This window comes from Mustela erminea, chromosome 17 (genome assembly GCF_009829155.1).
Source record: "Mustela erminea isolate mMusErm1 chromosome 17, mMusErm1.Pri, whole genome shotgun sequence".
NCBI lineage: Eukaryota > Metazoa > Chordata > Mammalia > Carnivora > Mustelidae > Mustela > Mustela erminea.
Window position 1 is genome coordinate 38882469 of NC_045630.1, and position 15936 is coordinate 38898404.

Sequence of the window (15936 nt, forward strand, 5' to 3'; positions counted from 1 at the left end):
AATACCTTTCTCTGTCCCATTTAAGTTCAATTTATTCCATTCAAAACTCTATATAGCACTAAAGAAATAGGATAAGTCCCTGAACTCCAAAGTACAAACTATTGTTTTAAACAAGGTATCCTGTAGAAATACTTGGGCTCAACTTAAAAATTCACTGGCCTAATAATTTCAAAAAATGTTCTGAATGAAGGAATGGTGACGTCTCTTTAATGTAAACAAGCAAGACTTCTTAAGGAAAATATGCAATTTTATTCTTCCGCCTATGGAGATATAAGGATGAAATAAACAAAATAAGGTCTCTACAATTTATAGAAAAGAAAGTATCCAAAACATATAATGCAATAAAATTTAATGACTGTTACACTAAATGTACAGGATACTACACTACAACATATGGAAATCTAATTTAAAGTCACTGAACTACTTAGGAAGGAAAGTACATGCAAACTAACATGTCAGACACGCAAAGGATGATCTGAGTTCTAACTTGGGCAAGAGAGAACATTCCAGACTGGAAAAATAATATGATGTCTTGGAAATTAATAGAAAGCACAATGCAATCTAGAAACTAAAAAAACTGGGGGGGGGGGGGGGGGGGGGGGAAGGTAATACATCCCAAATGTAGAGTGCAAGGGAGAGAATCTCAAGGGATAAAGCTGGAGAGTTAGGGGACAGACTAGAGTTTAAAATGTATCCTGGGTATCCTAGAAAGCAATTAAAGCAGATGATGACATAAACCAAATGAGAAAAAAACTGTAAATGTACAAAGAATACAGCTAGAGTGTATGTTGTTATGAAAGTCAAGGGGAAAGGGTACATCTAAAATATTCTCAAATGTGGCAAAATACTAAGCAAAGTGATTACTAAAAAATGGCAACTAGATGTAAAGCATAAAGCCACAATAAAATGAGCTTCTGTGAAATGATGGGGAGCAGAAGGCAGCCCTGGGATCATGCAGTGAGAATGAACGAGAATGAGCAGGCTGATTGTATGGAGAGAACTTCTAAACAAACACTGTACAAGGAAGAAGAAAATAAAGGTAGGAGGAGAGAAAGATGAAGCTATATAGATTTGTTTTCTTTTAGTATGATGCGGACTTGAATAAGTTTAAATGATAACAGGAATTAATGAGCCAGTAGAGAGCCCAAGAAAAAAGAGATGGTATCTCTGAGAAGGCGGGAAGAATGGCATCCTGATCAAATAAATGAGATGACCTTGGAAGGAAGCTGGAGAATGGTTTCCATTGTTAAAAAAAAGAGAGAAAATCTGAATCCAAGGAGATTTTAGAACTGTTGGTGCAAAAGCAAAAGTTTTGTGTAAAAATTGCTAATTATTTTCTGTGAAGTACGAGAAAAGCTCTCTGCTTAAGAGAGAAGTTGCTGGTGGCTGATGGAAGAAGTGTGACTGTTTCAGGCACTGTTAAGTATCAGATTTGGTAGGTATCCAACCTAGTATTTAATGGCAACAATGTGCTATTTCCCCAGCATCATCCAACAGCTTAGGTAAAAGATAACTGAAAGATTCAGTCAAGGTGGTTGAGGTTTTTGTCAGTCATGTGTGATGGAAAGAAAATTAAAACAGAAGAGTTGTTATAGATAGGAATTGCTGATTTAAAACTAATAAAAAAGGAAGTGAGGTGGTTTTTTTTCCCCTGTAAAATCCATTACCACTAAATGTTATACCAAATCAGGCTAATGCATTTTAAAACAGTATATTTTCAGTAGAAAATCTACTGCATATATCGTAAGACCTAGGACTGACAAATATGGTAAAATCAATACATGCAGCATTTATAATTATGAAATTAGGTGCCTGAAGTTCTTTCTTAAACTAATGAATAAAAATGCTTTCTGTCTCTGATCAGAGTCAGGTACTGAAAAAGGTAAAATCAATTTCCATTCTCTCTTCCCTATTGCCCACTCCTTCCCTCCCAAGTTTACTATGCAAATATCATTTTCTACATATGGTATTATGTGAAAAATATTAAAAAGCATGCATGGAGTTAGGTAATTACATTAAAATTTTTTTTTTCCAGGGCACCTGGGTGGCTCAGTGGGTTAAAGCCTCTGCCTTCAGTTCAGGCCATGATCTCAGGGTCCTGGTATCGAGCCCCACATCAGGCTCTCTGCTTAGCAAGGAGCCTGCTTCCCTTCCTCTCTTTCCCCCTGCCTCTCTGCCTACTTGTGATCTCTGTCTGTCAAATAAATAAATAAATAAATCTTTTTAAAAAAAATAAAATTATTTTTTCCAGCTTTATTGATAATTGACATACAACAATGTATAAGTTTAAGGTGTGTAACTTGATTCAATATGTGAAAGGTTCATAATAAGGTTAGTTAAGACAACAAAAATCCTTGTATAATTACTAATTTTTTGTTTTTGTTGTGGTTATGGTGAGAACATTAAAGCACTACTCTCATAGAAACTTTCAAGACGACAATATGGTATTGTTAACAATAGTCACTATGCTGTTCATTAAATCCCTGGAACTTACTCATATTGTAACTGAAAGTTTGTACCCTTTGACCAACATCTCTCCCTCAGCTCCTGGCAACCACCATTCTACTTTCTTTCTTTGAGTTTCATGTGTTTAGACTTCACATATGAGTGAGATCATACAGTATTTGTCTTTCTCTGACTTATTTCACTGAGCATATCCTTAAGACCACTCCATATTTTTGTAAATGGCAAGATATTCTTCTTTTAATTTAGGGCTGAATAATATTACATTGTATATATTATGTATATAATATATATATAATATTTCATTATACACATACCTCACATTTTCTTTAACCATTCATCCATTGATAGACATTTAGGTTGCTTCGAATCTTGACTACTGTGAATAATGCTGCAAAGAACATGGGAGTGCAGATCTCTCTTCAAGATAATAATTTCATCTTCTTCTGATATATACCCAGAAGTAGGATTGCTAGATCATATGGTAATGATACTTGTAATTTTTTGAGAAACTTCCAAACTGTTTTCCATGGTGGCTATATTAATTTGCATTTCCACCAAGAGTGAGCCAGAGTTCCCTTTTCTCCACATCCTTGCCAGCATTTGTTCTTTTTTTAACATATTATAAGATAAATATGTCAATATGTTTTTTTTTAAAGATTTTATTTGTCAGAGAGAGAGAGAGAGAGAGAGCACGCAAGCACAGGCAGAGAGAGTGGCAGGCAGAGTCAGAGGGAGAAGCAGGCTCCCCGCGGAGCACGGAGCCCAATGTGGGACTCGATCCCAGGACGCTGGGATCATGACCTGAGCCGAAGGCAGCTGCCCAACCAACTGAGCCACCCAGGCATCCCGTCAATATAGTTTTTGATCTGCATTTCCATAACAGTGATGTTGAGCACATTTTCACATATTTGTTAACCATTGTATTTCTTCTTCAGAAAAATGTCTAGTCAAGTCCTCTATTTTTTATTTTTATTTTATAAAATATTTTTATTTATTCATTTGAGAGAGAGTGTGAGAGAAAGCATAAATGGGGCACGGGGCAGAGGGAGAAGGAGAAGCAAACTTCCTGCTGAGCAGGGAGCCTGATGCAGGACTGGATCTTAGGACCCCAATATCATGACCTAAGCCAAAGGCAGATACTTAACTGAGCCAACCCAGGGGCCCCCCTCTGCCTATTTTTTAAATGAATTATATATCTGATTTTTTGTTATTGTATGAGTTCTATGGATCCATATATATTTTGTATATTAACCCCTTATCAGATATATAAGATATATAAGCCAAATACTGCACAATCTCACTCATATGTGGAATCTAAAAACATGTATATGAAAAAAAAAAAAAACATGTATATGGTTTCAAACATCTTCTCCCATTCTGTAGGTTGCCTTTTCATTTCCTTGTTTCTTTTGCTGTGCAGAAGCTTTTTAGTTTGATGTAGTCCCACTTGTTTTCTGTTTTGTTGCCTGTGCATCTGGTGTCATATCATGTCACTGATAAGACTGGTGTCAAAGAGCTCATCATCTATATTTTCTTATAAGAGTTTTATGGGTTCAGATATTTAAGTTCTAATCCATTTCAAGTAAGTGTTTGTGATTGGTGTAAAACAGGGATCCAATTTCATTCATTTGAATACCAATATCCAGTTTTCCCAACACCATTTATTTAAGAGACTGTCCTTTCCTCATTGATTATTCTTGGCTCCCTTGTGAAATATTTGTTGATCATACATGTATGGGTTTATTTCTGGGCTTGAATTCTGTTCCACTGGTCCACATGCCTGTTTTTTTGCCAGTACTACAATACTATACTGTTTTGATCACTATAGTTTGCAATACAGTTTGGAATTTGCAAATGTGATGCCTCCAGTTTTGTTCTTTCATATTTTTTTGGCTATTTGGGGTCTTTTGTGGTTCCATATAAGTTTCAGGATTGTTCTTATACTTCTGTTTTTAAAAAGTCCATTGAATTTTGATAAATATTATACTGAATCTATTAATGGCTTTATGTAATATGAACAAAATGGTAACAATAGTAATTCTTCCAATCCATGATCATGGGATATCTTTCCATTTATTTCTGTCTTCTTCAATTTCTTTCATTGATGTCTTACAGGTTTTTTTTAAAGATTTATTTATTTTAGAGAGAAGAAGAGAGAGAGTGCATGAGTAGGAGGGGCAAAGGGAGAGGGAAAGAGAGCAGACTCTCCCGATTTCTTGGTAAATCCATGGACCCCAATGCAGGGTTCAATCTCACGACCCTGAGGTCATGACCTGAGCTAAAATCAAGAGTAGAGCACTTAACTGACTGAGTGATCCAGGCACCACAATGCCTCATGGTTTTCAATGTACACATCTTGCACTTCCTTGATTAAATTCATTCCTAAGTATTTTATTGTATTTGATGCTATTATAAATGGGATTGTGTTATTTCTTTTTCAGCTAATTATTTGTGTATAGGAATGTACTGATTTTTGTATGTTGATTTTGTATCTTGAAATGTTATTGAATTTATTTATTCTAAAAAATTTTCAGTGGAGACTTTAGAATTTTCTGTATCAAGATCATGTCATCAGTAAACAATTTTGCTTCTTTCTTTCCTATTTGTATGACTTTTATTTCTTTTTCTTGCCTAACTGCCCTGGCTAGGACTTCCAGTACTATGTTAAATAAGAGTGGTGAGAGTGGGCTTCCTTGTCTTGTTCCTGATCTCAGAAGGAAAGCTTTAACTTTTCACCACTGAGTATGATATTAGCTGGAAGACTGTCACATGTGTACTTTATTATGCTAGGTAAGTTCTAGATTCTATATCTAACTTGTTGAGAATTTTAACCATGAAAGATATCAAATTTTATCAAATGCTTTTCCTCATCTATTGAGATGATATGATTTTTATTTTTCATCCTATTAATGTGATGTATCACACTTACGGATTTTCACACCTTGAACCATCTTTGAATCCCAGAATAAATCTTACTTGGTCATGGGTTTTGTTTTGTTTTTGAATTTCAAGATCTAACTGGTTTAAGTGATTCATGAATCAGGCAGCATCCCATCTAGCAAGTAGAGGAGAGCTCCCTCATATATGATCCTTTTAGTGTGACACTGAATTTGGTTTGCTAACATTTTGTTTAAAATTTTTGTACCTATATTCATCAGGAGTATTGGCCTATAGGGTTTTTTTAGTAGCTTTTTCTGGCTTTTGTTTGTAGCTTTTTCTGGCTTTATCAGGGTAACACTGGCTTTATAAAACGAGTTTGAAAATGTTCCCCCCTTTTCAATTTTTTGGAAGAACTGGCATTAATTCTTCTTAAATGTTTAGTAAATTCATCCACAAAGTCATCTGGTCTTAAGTTTTTCTTTGTTGAGGCTTTTTTATGACTGATTAAATCTCCTTATTATTGGTCTGTTCAGATTTTCTATTTCTTCCTGATTCAGACATGGCAGGTTGTGAGTTTGAATGGTTGTCTGATTACGACATATAGTGTTCATGATAGTCTTTTATGATCCTTTGTAGTTCTATGGTATCAGTTGTAATGTCTCCTTTCTTATTTATCATTTTATTTATTTAAGCCCTTTCTTTTCTTCTTGGTAAATCCAAATAAAGTTTTGTGAATTTATCTTTTAAAAAAATGGTTCTTCGTTTTGCTGATCTTTTCTATTGTTTTTCTATTCTCCATTTCATTTATTTCCATTCTTCATTGCCTTTCCCCTGCTATTTTGGCCTTTCTTTGTTCTTTTTCTAGTTCTTGAAGTATTAAAGCTTAGTTTGAGGTATTTACTTTTCCCTAATGTAGGCATTTATTGCTTTAAACTTCCTCTTTGCACTGCTCTTACTACATCCCATGACTTTTGGTATACTCTTTCCATTTTTGTTTGTTTCGGTGTATTTTTTTATTTCCCTTTTGATTTAATTTTTGACCCATTAGTTGTTCAGCAGTACATTAAAAATTTCCATGTATTTTAAAATTTTCCAGTTTTCCTCTTGTTATTAATTTCTAGTTTGATACAACTGTGGATGCAAAAAATACTTGGTATAATTCAACCCTTTCGAATTTATTGAGATTTATTTTGTGAATGAATATATAGTCTATTCCTACAGACTTCCCCGTGTGCTTGAAAAGAATGTGTATTCTTCTGCTGTTGGATGGAAATTCTGTATATTATCTGCTAAGACTGTTTGATCTAAAATATGATTCAAGTCCAATGTTCAATGTTCCTTTATTGATTTTCTACCTGGATGATTTACCCATTGTTGAAAGTAGGTATTAAAGTTCTCTATTATCACATTGATATCTATTACTTCCTTCAGATCTGTTAGTATTTCCCTGATATCTTTGCATGTTCTGATGTAAGATGTATGTGTGTGTGTGTGTGTGTGTGTGTGTGTGTGTGTATATATACATTTACAATTGTACCGTCTTCACAAACTGATCCCTTTATCATCATATAATGACCTTCTTTCTCTTCTGTTACAGCTTTTGACTTAGTCTGTCTTGTCTGATACAAATACAGCTACACTTGCTCATTTTTTTCATCACTTCACTTTGAGCTGCAGTTAGTCTCTTATAGACAGTATATACTTGGGTCTTGTTTTCTTAATCTTTTCAGTCACTGTATGCCTTCAAACAACTTAGTCTGCTTACATTTAAAGAAATTATTTATAGATAAGGATACATTGTCATCTTATTGATTATTTTCTGGCTGTTTTATAGTTCCTTTCTTCCTTTCTTGCTATCTTCCGTTGTGATTTTCCATAATGGTATATTCCCTTCTCTCTACCTTGTATGTACTACAGATTTTTGTTTTGTGGTTATTGAGGTTTACTTGAAAAATTTTAACAATCATATACAAAAACTCTACCATTTTATTCACTTGACACACACATTTTATGTTTCTGATGTCACACTTTACATCTTTTTTATACTGTGCATCCATTAACAAATTATTGTAGCTATAGCTGTTTATAATACTTTTGTCCCTCAAACTTGATACTAGAGTAGACTGAATAACATACCACCTATTAGAGTATTAGAGCATTCTAAAGTCAGCAACATACTTGCCTTGATACTAGAGTAGACTGAATAACATACCACCTATTAGAGTATTAAAGCATTCTAAAGTCAGCAACATACTCCCCTTGATACTAGAGTAGACTGAATAACATACCACCTACTAGAGTTTTAGAGCATTCTAAAGTCAGCAACATACTTGCCTTTACTCCATGTTCTTTCATTTCAGCTTGAATAAGTCCTTTCAACTTGTCGTGTAAGGCAGGCATAGTAGTAATGAACTACCTCAGGTTTTATTTGTTTGGAAAAGTATCTCAACATTCACTTTTGAAGGATGACTTTGCTGAATATGGTATTGTTGGTTGGCAGTCTTTCTTTTATCATTCTGAACATACCATTCCAGTCTCTCCTAGCCTGTAAAGTCTCTGTTGAGAAATCTGCTGATAGCCTTCATGAGAGAAATATTTTTCTCCTGCTGCTTTTAAAATTCTCTCCTTGTCTTTATGAACAGTTGTATTATAATATGTCTTGGAGAAGACCCTTTGATTGAAATTTGGGGGTGACTTATTAACTTCATAAGCTGGATGTCCCAATCTAATCTCAGGTTTGAAAAGTTGTTAGTTGGTATTTCTTTAAATACATTTTCTATTTGTTTTCCCTCTCTTCTCCTTCTGGGACTCCAGCTGTACAGAAACTGTTTGTCGTAATTGTGTCTTATAAGACCTATAGACTTTCATCCTTCCTTTTCATTTTTTTTTTCTTTTTGCTGCTCTGAGTAGTTAATTTCATATTATCTATCTTCGAGCTCATAGATTCTTTCATATGCTTGGTCAAGCCTGCAGCTGAAGCTCTCTATTGAATTCCTCAGTTAGGTCACTGTATTCTTCAGCTCCAAAATTTGTTTGGTTCTTTTTCAGGTTTTCTATATTTGTTGCACTTCATATTTGTTGTGTTTTGTTAGTATATGTAAATTGTTTATCTATATCTATATTTTCTTATAGTGCTTAAGCAGCATCAGAACAATTGTTTTGAATTCTTTATCAGGTAATTCCTAGATTTCCATTTCTTTGGGGCTAGTTACTGGAGATTCACTGTACTCCTTTGATGGAGTCATATTTCCCTGATTCTTCATGATCCTTGTGGCCTTGTTATCAGTGCCTAATGCATTAGAAGAAGCATTTTTTCAAGATGTTATGGACTGACTTCTTTAAGGCAAGATTTCACCTGCAGGTTTGGGCATGCTGGAGTGTGCTATGACTCGAGATGCAATGGTACTGGACACCAAGTTTAAGAGATGTAATGACATCAGGTCTGGAATATGTGATGATTCATTCAGCTGAAGCCACTGGTATTCACAGCATCTCCAACCACATGGTCCTTCACAAGTACTGCAGGGCATCCCCTGAGAGTGCAAGGGCTGTGAGGGTCCTCAACAGTGCCTCTAGGTCCAGTGGCCAGAAGCCAGAATAAGTAGCAGCAGTAGCCAGTGCCAGTGAAGTGCTCTCAGCACTATGGGTGGTTCCTCATATGTTTCGCCATGACTGCATGGCACTGGAGGCTAGTGATGGGGATCCAGCCAGAGACATACAAGTGCACAGCTGGAGGGGCTACCTCCAGTTGAGCATAATGGTGCAGGCCAGTGACATAACTTAAGCTCACAAGCATCTGTGGGGACCCTGGCTGTTAACATGCTTTCCCATAGCCACACAGCTGTTCCTCAGGCATACACATAGCAGTGGAGGCTGATAATAGGTGTCAGACCGGTACCATGGAACCACACAGCTGGAAGAGCTAACTCTGAGAGCTTACACAGTTGTGGGAGTCAGCCATGAATGATGTCTTGCATCATACTGTTGTAGAAGTCTGGGCTGCTACCAGCGTGATTTCTATGGTCACAACAGGGGAAAGAGAGGAGTAGGAGAAAGCAGAGAGGAACTTAGGCAGCTGGTGTCAGTGAGCCCAAATATTTGTGAGATGAAAACCAATAAATCTCATAGAGCAGGTAAACCGGGAACCATAGTTGCTCCCACTGTGTAACTAATACTGGCAGCATGCTTTTTCTTCTTGGCTCCTAGCCATCTCTATATATCTCAGTTTTACTAGTCTGTGAGTGGGGTGAAATTGAAGCAGGACCTTAATGCGGTGCCCCAAAAGTGGGGAAACTCATTCCACTATCCCTTCTCTGCAAGGGAAACTCTTTCTAGATGGAGAGTTCCTTCTTGGCACTAAGCAGTGTCAGCTTGGGAATGAAATGATACAGGCATAATAAAGATTTTCTTTCCTTACGGTAGTTATTCTCAAGTTTTTTGTTACAGCGTGTTGCTAAACTTTCTTAAGTGGATTCCAGGGCTCTCCCAGAACTGTTTTTGTTTGTAGATAGTGGTCTAATTGTTAATCTTTGTTGGAGGATGGAGGCTGGGGTCCCTGATTTGGCCATCTTGTGCTAATGCCACACCCCTAAAGTTTTAATTTTCACTACTTCTACCAAAATAGTTTGCAAACTCATTAATTACTGTAATTTTATATCTAGTATGACCACAATAAAAGTATTTAAAAAGCAACTCATTCCCTTATTTAGGGCCACACATGACCTCGGTGAAACCAGAGATCCAGAAAACCGATATCCTGCCATTTTTCTTTATCATGCACTCCAGCAAAACACAGATTTATAACACTAGTGGAAAGATGTCACTTCCAACATGATACCTTTTTTTTTTAAGATTTTATTCATTTATTTGATAAAGAGAAACACAGCGAGAGAGTGAACACAAGCAGCGGGGGTAGAGGCAGAGGGAGAAGCAGGCTTTCTGCTGAGCAGGGAGCCTGATGCAGGGCTTGATCTCGGGACTCTGGGATCATGACCTGAGCTGAAGGCAGATGCTTAACACGACTGAGCCACTTAGGTGCCCCCCAACATGATATCTAATCATCTCTCCTGACCCACCCCCCCCAAAAAAAACCCAAACCCTGTAATCATAGGTTATGTAACATTACAAATTTTAAGACTACTAACAACACTAAAAGTAAAAACAAATTCATTGCTGAAAAATGTCAAAAAGCCTGTGTAGGGGTGCTATGATTCAAGCCCCATATGTGGAAAAAAATATTTAGGACTTTTTTTTAAAGTAGGCTCCAGGGGCACCTGGGTGGCTCAGTTGGTTAAAGCCTCTGCCTTTGGCTCAGGTCATGATTCCAGGGTTCTGGGATCGAGCCCCACATCGAGCTCTCTGCTCAGCGGGTAGCCTGCTTCCCCCTTTCTCTCTGCCTACTGTGATCTCTGTCTGTCAAATAAATAAATAAAATCTTTTTTAAAAATGTCAAATACAGACTACATTTAATCTTACTAAAACATATATTGTAAGGTATTTTTACAAATTATTTTAAAGTTAACATATAGATGATAATACAGAATTTTAGCAACTTCTTAAAGGTCTACTTCAGTAGTTCTCAAACTTTAGCATGCAACACAATGGGTCCCACTTTCAAAACTTCTAAGTCAATAGGTCAAAGGTGTGTCTGAGAAAACGCATTTCTAGCAAGTTCCCAAGTGATACTGATGCTACTGATCTAAGGACTACACCTTGAGAACTAATAGCACAGACCATGCCGCTCTCACAACAATTAGCATTATGTATCATATGCTGAAGAATTTAATATTTGTTGGCTGGAAATAGTCTTTAAAATATGGCAATGAATAATTCAGAATTTTCCTTAATATATTCCTTAATATATTTAATATTTAATATATCTCCTTAATATATATAATATTAATTTTCCTTAATAAATATAGATAGATAGATAGTTTGGCAACAGGTGTATCTTCAGAGGGCTAGGAAGAAACATCAACCATGACAGTTATAGCAGAAGGTAATTTTTGCAAGAGAAGTTACAAAATTTTTTAAAACCATTTTGTTTAAAAAATCATTTCTGTGATGATAATTATTAATACTATAATTCTGCTTTTACAGAATAATGGAAATCATTTTATTTCAAAATGGAGTATTTTATGACATTGGAACTATATGATTTAAGGAACAATGACAGGGAACTATATCTATATCTATCTATATCTATATCTATAGATATATGATACATAAGATACATAGTCTATTATTCCCTTTATTCCCTCTATCCCATGTATATCCCATGCCATGTACATGAAGACTGGTAGTTCATATCTAAATAAGATATATGTCTTTTTGTACTCTACTACCTAAGATATCTGTGAGAAAATACTTTTTGTTGTGTTTTCTTTTTCTTTCTTTTTTTTTAGGATTTTGTTTATTTATTTGACAGACAGAGATCACAAGTAGGCAGAGAGGCAGACAGAGAGAAGGAGGGAAGCAGGCTCCCTGCTGAGTAGAGAGCCCGATGTGGGGCTCAATCCCAGGACCCTGGGATCATGACCTGAGCCAAAGGCAGACGCTTCAACCCACTGAGCCACCCAGGCGCCCCTTGTTGTGTTTTCTTACAATGCTTTCTTTCATAGAATTTAAGCAATTAGTTCCAATTTGAATAATAGGAAGTATGAATGCCAGTATCTATGAATGTAAAAACTAATTTAAAGCCTCTGTTTTGTTTTTCCCCCCTTTTAGAGTTCTCAAAGAAAGGTTCATTGTTTGTGAATAGAATCACAAAGTTTTCTGAAGGGGAGAGGCCCTAAAGATTCTTTTCACCACTCCATAGTCAGGAAGTTATATTGTATCCCATGTCTGAAGTTAGTAACTATTGAAACCAAGACTAGAATCCAGATATTCTTGTTTCCAGTATGATATCCTTTCTAAAATATGCTGGTGCATATGAAAGCACACTGTAAATAAGACAAATTTTTTTCTACTTTGTTGATTTTTAAATTTATTGCTCATTGAGTTTAAGGCATATCACAAGTTTAGAAAATTTCCTTACTACCTACAGGAAGACATTATCAGCAAACTAAATATTTAAGTTTTTTGTAAAATAATGGACTAAATCCTACGGATTTCCCGTGAACAATACTTGGAAATTTGTGTGTGAAGAAACTTAGGATCCAAATCAATACCCTCTCATTCTAGAACTAAAATCATTCTTCACTTAATCATTTGAGTTTCATTTACATATACAAAACCTTAAGGAAATGAAATTCTTATTTGAAGATGTTTTATTTTATAACCGGTTACAAAAATAGCACAGATTACACTTCTATTTGTGGCTTTACACAAGGTACATATTTAAATTAAAAGTAACTGATTTTGGATATTTGTCAATATGTTCACCCCCTTAAAAATGTATAAGCTGTGATGCAAAAAAAAAAAAATCTAATCTAATGATCCCACTGTGTTTCTCTTCATTCTATAGAATAATCTGGATAATCAAACAATTCCTAGTGCAAAATTATTTTGGTGCTTTTGAAACTCAAACAATTTAAGCAATTTAATTGATAATTCTAGTCTTCCCAAATGTTTCTTCCTAGAATGACCTAAAATTAGCATCAGAACTGAAAACAATGAAGCTCTAATTACTCATATATAAGCAAATTCTAGCTAAGGTAACGAAAATGGAGCTTCAAAGAACCTTAAGAAAATATAATCCATAGCAGATTAGATATATCATTTTGCTACTTCCATTCCTTTTAAATAAAACCTATTAAATAAAATGAAAACCCTCATCAATCACCTGATAGAGTAATTCCAAACTTAACCAAACAGGGCTAATGGGTGAGAATTGAATTGAAAACACCTTGACAAAGAAAGCAATTTCTTTTCTTCGCACTCCTCTGAAGCTGTGGGTGATCATGGTAATCGAACCATCAACAGTGAGGGGCCATCTGTCCCAAGGGCCCTCCGTGAGAGTTAAAAAAAAAAAAATCAACAACAAAAAGGGAAAGAAATGCTGTACCACAGATGTTCAATTTTGAATAATCTATGACAAGGAACTTACAACTGAGAATCAATGTTTTGACGTTTTTCAGATACCAATCATTTAAAGCCAACACAAAAGTTTTTATAAGAACACAGGGTGGGGATAGTTAATAGGTTGCTTATAGAAAGATAATCTTTCATACAAAATCCAAATACCTTTTAGACAGCTGAGATGTTCATCATATCACAAAGTAATAGCTTTCATTATGATTGCCTTAAAGAGCAGGGCAGACAAGAGACTTTACTTTGCTAGCTCTCAGACGACCATTTGAGACTTTATTTTTTATATATTCTTTCTACAAGTATATAATTAAATAAAAAGAAGACATGTTTATATTTACAATACTCATATTTAACTCTTTGAACTAAAATTGATTTTCAGGAAATATAGCATTAACTTGAAACCTCAGTAAAATTAACTGATCCTAAGCAGTTTCACTATATATTTATAACAATTAAAATAATTCACATATTGTAGCAAAAAAAAAAAATTATAAGCAGAAGAGCAAACCAGGTCAAAGCTTTTCTTGTTTGATATATAGTCTTAAGTATAGTAGATTCCTGGCACTCTTGGATATAACAGACACATTTTCAATCCTTTGGAAAAAAGCCAAAGAGGTTGAATAAATATACTAGCTATAAAAATTATTCAAGCTTACTAAAATGAAAACCTGGGTGAGCTACATTAAGAATAACTATTAAAAACATTTAAAAATTAATTTTAAAATGAAAAGTAAAATTACAAGACAAAATATCAAAGAACCACATAGATCAGGCCATCTAGTTTTTCAAAATGCTTTTAAGTTAGGATCAAATTAAATAGAGAAGAAATGTAATTTAAGACTCAAATTCACTATGGGACTTACTATAAATGCAAGAACTCCTTATCATAATTATGATACCAGAGAGATCCTTAGGCAAGCAGATCTGCCCTCTAAAAGGAGAAACAGTGAACCCAAGTCATGCCAAAAATGAGTTTGCAATTCAGTACTATAGAAAATCTATAAACCATCAGAAACAAACAATGGAACCAGATCACCTCTCCCTCAAAGGCTAAAGATATTAAAATTATCTGAAACAGCAATTATAATAAGGATGTTTAAAATGGTTAAAGAATAAAAGATCAAAACATGAGCAAACAATGAGAGATCTTTTTTTTTAAAAAAGCAAATTTTGAAAATGACTAGAACTTCAAGAAATAAAAAATATACAATCTATTAAAGTAAAAGCTTAATAGATGGAATAAACAGTTTAAATACAGCTAAAGACAGAAACAGTGAACTTCATCAGACATATAAGTTATTAAACAGAATGAGGCAGAGAGAACGCCCCCAAATGAGAAATATAAGAGAGGCTCAGAAAATTGAAGACCAGAATGATAAGTCTATTTAGAGTTCTAAAAAATCAGACCCAAGGAACTGAAGTGTAAAAAACATGGGAAGGATGGAGATAGTATGAAGAAATAATGACTAAATTTTCCAAAAGCAGTGAAAGACATAAATCTTCAGAATTAAAAATTATAACAAACCTAAACAAGATCTCAAGAAAGACACAACTAGAGGCATTATAATGAAGTTACAGAATAAAAAATGACACAGATATCTTTAAATGTATCCCAGAAAAAAAGAGAAAACTCCAAATCTATCTACCTACCTACCTATCTAAAGTTATACTGACAGCAGACTTCTCATCAGCAGCAATGGAATCCAGAAGACAGTGGAATAATGTATTTGAAACTTCTGAAAAAGTGTATTTGTCTTCGAAGAACTGTATACACAGAAAGATATTTTTAGAAATAGAAAGTGATTTATCAAAAATAGACCTTTGCTAAAGGAACACCTAAAGACTGTAGTATTGAGAAGAAAGGATAATTCTCAAAACAAACGTGTAATGCAAGAAATAATGTTTCATGTACCTAGTCATATCTATACATACAATAATATTTACTGAGCACTGCCTGCAACTAACAAATTCCTGGGAATAACCTATATGCCCATTAGCATGAAAATGGTTATATCATAATTACTCTATGAAATACTATACAGCCTCAAAAAAGACTACAGCCCTGAAAAAAAATTATTTGTTCGTATGGAAAAAAAAATCTCTGAAACAAAGTGTTAGACAAAAACAAGTAGGCAAGATGAAGTCAAAAGATAGAGGGAGCCGGCAGAACAAGAGGGACTTTAAGTCATAAAAAGGAACTTGGCTCTTACTCTAAGAAAGAGAACCACATGACAATTTGACCAGAGAGGAAAAATGCTCTGATGTATTGTATCAATATCAAGATCACCTGGCTGCTGTGCTGAGTATAAAGTGAAAGAAAACAAAATAATGAAACTAGTTAAAAGGCTACTGCAATAACAAAGGTAACATAAAATGAACCTCTAGGTGAAATAATTTACATCTTATATAATATTGGGATTCGGATCCAGACATATATGGACAATTTGAAAATATAAGGGAAGGAAGCAGATAAAACAAAACTTATAACATGATCTACCCTCCTGGCAATAGGGCCTAAGAGCCAAAGGGAAAGTCTTCCAATAGATTATAGTAGACATT

The 15936-nt window shown here is 34.8% G+C and overlaps 1 protein-coding gene across 9 annotated transcripts in view; it reads right to left on the minus strand.

The window, feature by feature from the left end:
- DENND1B (DENN domain containing 1B) overlaps positions 1–15936 on the minus strand; it is a 278698-nt gene that overhangs the window by 210711 nt on the left and 52051 nt on the right. The window contains exon 1 of one of the 9 annotated variants that reach the window (XM_032317063.1): positions 13130–13149. The exons of the other annotated variants lie outside the window; for them this stretch is intronic. The gene's annotated coding sequence lies outside the window, so the exon portion shown is untranslated. Of the gene's footprint in view, positions 1–13129; positions 13150–15936 lie in introns of those variants that run through there. 9 annotated transcript variants of the gene reach the window in all.